The sequence below is a fragment of the Falco naumanni genome, chromosome W, assembly GCF_017639655.2.
Source record: "Falco naumanni isolate bFalNau1 chromosome W, bFalNau1.pat, whole genome shotgun sequence".
In the NCBI taxonomy this organism is placed as follows: domain Eukaryota; kingdom Metazoa; phylum Chordata; class Aves; order Falconiformes; family Falconidae; genus Falco; species Falco naumanni.
In genome coordinates, this window is record NC_054079.1 from 7,128,568 (window position 1) to 7,135,772 (window position 7,205).

The window sequence follows — 7,205 nt, forward strand, 5'->3', positions numbered from 1 at the left end:
AGCAGCAGCAGCACCACAACCCCAACAAGCAGGAGCAGCAGCAGCAGCACCACAACAAGCAGCAGCAGCAGCACCACCACCACCACCACAACAACAAGCATTGCAGCAGCACCACCAACACCACCACAACAAGCATTGCAGCAGCACCACCAACACCAACACAAGGAGCAGCAGCACCACCACCACCACCACAACAAGCAGGAGCAGCAGGAGCAGCACCGCCACCACAAGCAGGAGCAGCAGCAGCAGCACCACCACAAGCAGCAGCAGCAGCACCACCAGCACCACCACAACAAGCTGTGCAGCAGCAGCAGCAGCAGCAGCACCACCACCACCACAAGAAGCAGTGCAGCAGCACCACCACCACAAGCACAACAAGCAGCAGCACCACCACCACAAGCAGCAGCAGCAGCAGCAGCAGCACCACCACCACAAGAAGCAGCAGCACCACCAGCACCACCACAACAAGCTGTGCAGCAGCAGCAGCAGCACCACCACCACCACCACAAGAAGCAGTGCAGCAGCACCACCACCACAAGCAGCAGCAGCAGCACCACCACCACCACAACAAGCAGCAGCAGCAGGAGTAGCACCGCCACCACAAGCAGCAGCAGCAGCAGTACCAGCACCACCACCACAACAAGCAGCAGCAGCAGCACCACCACCACAAGCAGCAGCAGCAGCGCCACCACCATCACCACAAGCACAACAGGCAGCAGCACCACCACCACAAGAACAATAGGCAGCAGCACCACCACCACAAGCAGCAGCAGCAGCACCACCACCACCACAAGAAGCAGCAGCAGCACCACCACCACCACAAAAAGCAGTGCAGCAGCACCACCACCACCACCACAACAAGCAGTGCAGCAGCACCACCACCACAAGCAGCAGCACCACTGTTATAAATTGAGACCACAACGGATCATAATCCAATTAAAATTTTATTAATTATAGCAAGTAGAATATGAGCAAAAACAGCGCTGGACGGCAGGGGAGTCTGCGCTCCGCCAACTGCCGTACTGAGCAGTTCAAACAGTCCCTTTTTATACATTTTTACTTCTGTGTTCATGAAGTAGTGGAGGTACTCTGCGCATGCTTCAGTTGTTGTTAGGGGGTCGTATTCTGCCTCCTGGTGGTCGTTGAGGCCGAAGTAAGAAGTCTTCCTCCTTTGTCCCATAGTTGACCCCTCACTCATATGTCCTTATATGGGGTTGTTTGTCCTGTTTCTGTCGATTCCTGGACATCTGGTGGTTATCTTATCTTGCACAAGCGGTATCTGGTGGCTGTTTTAGTTTGCATAAGCGATTTCATATCTTTTGCTGTCTGACCTTTACATTGGGCTTAACATAAATCTTAATAAACAATACCCTAGTCCATATTTTCTCACAATCCCCCCTTTTTCTTTTTATCCTATTATTGTTTATTAGACGCTACTTTCATTCTTGGCACTGCAAGCAATCCTTTTTCCACAATCCCAACATTTATCATAACACTCACAAGGTAATACCTCACAATTACAATAGGCATAGTTCTCACGTGGCATAACGCATTCACAACAATCTTCATCCTCATTAATAGATACACTCTTATATTTTGCCCCAGACCTCGTAGTTAAAATAAGCAATTTAGCTATGTCAAACCGTTCTTTAATAAAATGTAAAATATAGCGTAATATACAAGGCCCAAATATAAGTCCCAAAATCAACATGATAAGCGGTCCTGCTAAAGCGGACAACAAAGTGGTTAGCCAAGGTGAAACATTAAACCAGTTTTCATACCATGACCTGCCCGCCTCATGATCTTTCTTACATTGATCTAACCTTTTCCGGAGTTCAGACATGGTGTCCTGGACTACTCCCGTATGGTCAGCAAAAGAACAACATTCTTCATTGAGAGCTACACATAACCCTCCTTCCTTTAAGAACAAGATCTAATCCTCTTCTATTTTGCAGCACTACTTCTGATAAAGACTTTACTGAAGTGGCTAAATTTTGGATAGATTGTTCTATTTTTGCTAAATCCTCATCTACAGCCATCTGCAAACTTTGTAATTCCTGACCTTTTACTAGGGAGACTATGCTTGTTCCTGCTCCAACTCCGCCCGCTATCAGCAGTGTAGCGAGGGTTACCACTGTAATTGGCTCTTGTTTTTGTCTATTCAGGTCTCCTTCAAAGTGGCGTAGCACCTCCTCAGAGGTGTGATAGATCAGACGAGGAACAATAATCACCTGTACGCAAAACTGAGATTGATTAAACACGTTTAGAGATAGGCAAGGCGTTACTCCGATGTCTGAACAAACCCATTTAGCTCCTGGTGTCGGGATAGCCCATTTGTCATTTTGATTCTTGTGTTTCTCTATATTGGTGTTAGTGACTGTTCGGTTGCACAAAGGCTGATACTTTTCGGGCACTGTACCTATACATTTTCCTTGACCTGTTACTAATTGAATAGTAATTCCTTGCGTATGGTTCCTCTGGTCACCCCATGGGCACTCTCGTGGGTTTGAACCATTAGACCATTGAATCCTACCTGGTTTTCCAATTGCCTCAAAATATGGTGGTCTAACATTATAACATAACCAGCATTCTTCAGTTAAATTTGGTTTGCTTTCATTAAGGGCACGATAAGAGGTTTGCATTAGATTCCATAAGGGGTCTTTGGATTCTGACAACTCTAGATCCCTGGATAAGGAGAATTCAGTCACAATGTCATTAGCTGTTTCCGAAAGGGAGTCTAGAGAACGGGTTACGACAATTACGGGGGCAACCTTTTCTTCAGAGAAAGTGGGTGGATTCAGGACCAGGTTTGGTCCTACTGGTAAAGGATCGTGGGGCATCGGTCTCTTCATTATTTGAAAAATTCCTCCTCTGTCTGCACCTGTTTCCCAATATCTAATTCCCCAATATTTCCCTGCCAGCCAAAAGTCCTGAGCAGGATTTTTTATAGTTATATTGATGCCCACACAAGGAATCGGTTTACTTAAGCAATGACCCCACCGGTCTCCGTGTAATTTAGGTCTCTCGCATCCTTCCGGTGACCACTTTATTTCTAGATATCGGTCTCCAGGTGTGGACCACTCAGAGGCCCATGTTTCGCACCCCCAATATGCACAGTAATAATGACCTGGAGAAGTACAGTATCCTTTACCAGGGTTTGATGCTGGACATATATAAATTGGTTTACATATATCCGCTTCATCTCTACGATCTTCTTCAGTAATTAGATCATGCAAACTCACATTGAAACTAACTGTGCCCGGTGTAGTTCATGCTTGGATTGGATTACTTGGATATTTTATGTTTGTTATTGTCCAGTTCATAGGTTCATGAGGGTTTCCATTTGCTTGGGTTATTATCAATAACAAAACTAACGGTATACCAGGAAAAAGGGTGTCTGTCAATTTTTCCAATTTAAGTATATTTTTACCAGTCCTGGGGAAATTCGGCCATTGCTGCTTTTGTGTCCCATTGTTCTGGTTCTTTTCTCCACAGTTTGTTCCTCCTCTGCCTTGCCCGTCGACTCGGTTGCTTCGAGCCACGGGGTGTACCATCTTCTCGGCAGCAAGGGAATTCTTCAGGAGAACAGCTGCTTCGGGCTTTCTGCCTGTTTACATAGGCTTCCCACTTTGCAGCTTTAACTAATGGGGCAAAGCAAGACACGGTTAGTACTTCCCTTCTGCACTTTATAGCCAAGATTTCAGCTACAAAGGGGACTGGTTCGGTGGAGTGGTAACAATAATATTGAGGGTTTATTCCTTTGGCAAAAATTTCCCACCACTCATGGGATTCTCGAATAATTTCCTGTTTAGACTCTAATTGTTTTAATTTCCACTCAGTAAGAGTTCTTTGGATTTTCCAACACTGTGTGCAAACTCCTATTGGAGGGTATCCACATTCACAGTGTGTCCACCATTTATTCTGGCACACCTTACACCTGAAACAAGCAAATGGATAACAATTGCAGTTCAAATTATTACATCTAATTCGTATATCTAGAGTGCATATATTATTTACATCAGCATATCTTCTATACTTAATATTGTGTGGTTGCATAAGTTTAGCAATTTCCTTCAACACACTTTGTACGCTTCCATATATAATAGATAAAAAAAGAAATAATTATAGCAAATATAAACAACAATACACACTTTATACCAAAAGGTAATGCGGCAAAATAATCAAATAAAGTCTCTATCATTACGTTATCTTTTCAGGGTTATCTTGGTGTCACCTGGAGTACTGATTACTTTCCAGTGGGGTCTCGTTACTGGGCCTTTAATGCGACTGGCATGAGTCCATCCACGCTCAGCAGTCCGGACAGCTGTTTCTGTTGTAAGCAAAACAAGATAAGGTCCCTCCCAATTGGGTTTTAGGGTTTCTTCTTTACACGTTTTAACCAATACCCAGTCCCCAGGTTTAAGATTATGAATTTTTAAGTCCAACGGTGGTCGTTGTACAATTAGTCCATGTTCCCAAAGCTTGTTACAATGTTCTGCTAATTGTGAAACATATTCATTAATCACACAGTCTCGAATTAAAACATTTGTTTGTGGACTTTCAATTCTATAGGACATTCCATACACCATTTCAAACGCTGATATTCCTACATCTGCTCGGGGTCTGGTTCTGAGAATTAATAGTGCCATGGGTAGGCACTTAATCCATGATAATTTGGTTTCTATCATTAATTTAGTCAAAATAGTTTTGATTTCTCCATTCATCCTTTCAACTTTTCCCGAACTTTGTGGATGCCATGGCGTATGGTCTTCCCACTTAATACCCAAGCTTTCTGTTAGATCTCTAACAATTTTTGACACAAAGTGTGTTCCTCTGTCCAAGTTGATTACTTCAGGTACTCCATATCGAGGTATAATGTGTTCAAGTAACACTTTAGTAACTTGGTTAGCAGTTGCCTTGGAGGTAGGAAAAGCCTCAACATAATGTGTTAAATGATCCACCATTACTATTAAATATTTGTAACGCCCTACCCTGGGTAGTTCAGTAAAATCCACTTGTATGTGTGAGAAAGGTCTGTATGCTGGGGAACGTCCTCCAAGAGGTTTTTGTCTCATGTTGTTTCGATTAACCTTTTGACAGGTCTCGCAGGCTGCCGTGACTGTCTTTGCTATGTTATATACGCCTATATAGGCAAACTGTTGATTGAAATGATCAACTAACGCCTGGGTTCCCCAGTGTGTTTTACTGTGTATTTTTGAAAATATTTCGAGTGCTATGCCCTTCGGCAAGACTTCTCTCCCATCTGGCAATATGTACTTACCATCCTGTTCCTTAGCTCCCATTTGTTCTAGTTTTTCCTTTCCTGCAGACTCAAAACTCAAATTTTTACTAACAGATATTTGTTGCATAGTCAAAATCGTACTATAATTGCCTGCCACTCGTTTTGCTTCTGTATCAGCTGCATTATTTCCCCTAACTTGATAACTTGTACCTCGCTGGTGTCCCTTTATATGTACTACTGCTATTTTATTCGGCATTTTCAATGCCCCCAGAACTCGCCGAATTAATTCCGGGTATATCAGTTCTTTTCCCTGTGAGTTAACAAATCCTCTTTCCTCCCATATTTTTCCAAAGGTATGTACCACTCCGAACGCATAGCGTGAGTCTGTATATATAGTTCCATCCTTTCCCTTCAGTGACACTAAGGCTTTCCACAATGTATACAGCTCACAGGCTTGAGCCGACCAGCTGGCACTTAGGGGGCCCGATTCTATTGTCTTAAATTCTCCTTTTTCTAACTTAAAGATGGCATATCCAGACAATCGTTTACCTTCCACTATTCGTGATGACCCATCTATAAATAGTACTTCTCCACATTGTAGTTCTTCTTCTTCTAAGTCTGGTCTAATGCGTGTCTGTTGTTCAATTGTTTGAAGACAATCATGTACTAACTCAGTACTTTCCCCTGGGTATAAAAATTCTGCAGGGTTAACCGCTCCGATAGTCCTTAGGGATAGTTTTGGAGATTCTATGAGTATTCCCTCATACTTTAGTAGTCGTCTATCTGTAAGCCATTTTTCTGCTTTTTGTTGAAGCACCCCCCTTATATTATGAGGTGCATATAGGACAACTTCTCCATTAAAGGTAATACGATTCGTTTCTTCAAGTAATAAGGCAGCAGCAACAATGATTTGTAAACAACTCGGCCAACCCCTGCTCACAGGGTCCAACAGCTTTGATAAGTATGCCACCGGTTTCTTTTGTCCGGCCCATTCCTGAGTTAATACTCCGAATGCCGTTCCTTCATGTATGTTAACGAATAAATGGAATGGCCGCTTTAAACCTGGGAGGCTTAAAACCGGTGCTTGACTTAGCTCCCTTTTGAGACTGGCAAACTGCTCTTGATCCTGAGGGGTCCACTTGGGTATTTTGTCTTTAGACAGTTGTTCATATAAGAATTTAACTTTAAAGCTGTAGTTCTCTATCCATTGCCTACAATACCCAAATAGCCCTAATGCCTGCCGAATTTGCCTCTTAGTGACAGGCATAGGTAATTCCAGAATTCCTTTAATGCGCTCTGGATCCAATATCTTCTTGCCGTTAAACAAATAATGCCCCAAATATTTCACTTTTTCCTCGACAAATTGTAACTTTTCTTGTGATACCCGTAGTCCCTTTTGTGCAAGAAAGTTTAGGAGTCGAATGCTTTCTTTTCTTACATCCTCCTTATTATTTCCTGCTATGAGCAGATCATCTACATACTGTAACAGCACGTTTCCCGTTTGTACCTGGTATTCTTTTAAGAGCTCTTCCAGGGCCTGTCCAAACAGATTAGGGGACTCAGTGAACCCTTGGGGGAGCACGGTCCATCTCAATTGCTGTCTACGGCCTGTCTCTATGTCTTCCCATTCAAAGGCAAAATAATCACGGCATTCTTCTGCCAGTGGACAGGCCCAAAAGGCATCCTTTAAATCAGCCACACTATACCAGGAGTTATGGGGTCCTAGCTTGCTTAGCAGTGTGTATGGATTTGCTACTACAGGGAACCGGGTGATAGTTCTTTTGTTTATTTCCCTTAAATCATGTACGAGCCGATATTTCCCATTTGGTTTCTTTACAGGCAGAATGGGAGTGTTAAAGGGTGACATACAAGGCTCTAAGATTCCTTGTGCTAACAATCGATCAATTTCTGGTTTTAATCCTCTCCGTCCTTCTAGGGATATGGGATATTGCCTTACCCTCAC

General features: G+C 43.3%; 1 long non-coding RNA gene across 1 annotated transcript; it reads right to left on the bottom strand.

Annotated features, from left to right (window-relative positions):
• Positions 1–3,456: 3,456 nt before the first annotated feature.
• On the bottom strand, positions 3,457–4,281 carry LOC121080682. The gene is made up of 2 exons (XR_005825459.1): positions 4,235–4,281; positions 3,457–3,641 (listed from the first exon to the last, which is right to left on the bottom strand). It is a non-coding gene; the product is annotated as an uncharacterized LOC121080682 (long non-coding RNA).
• Positions 4,282–7,205: the final 2,924 nt, after the last annotated feature.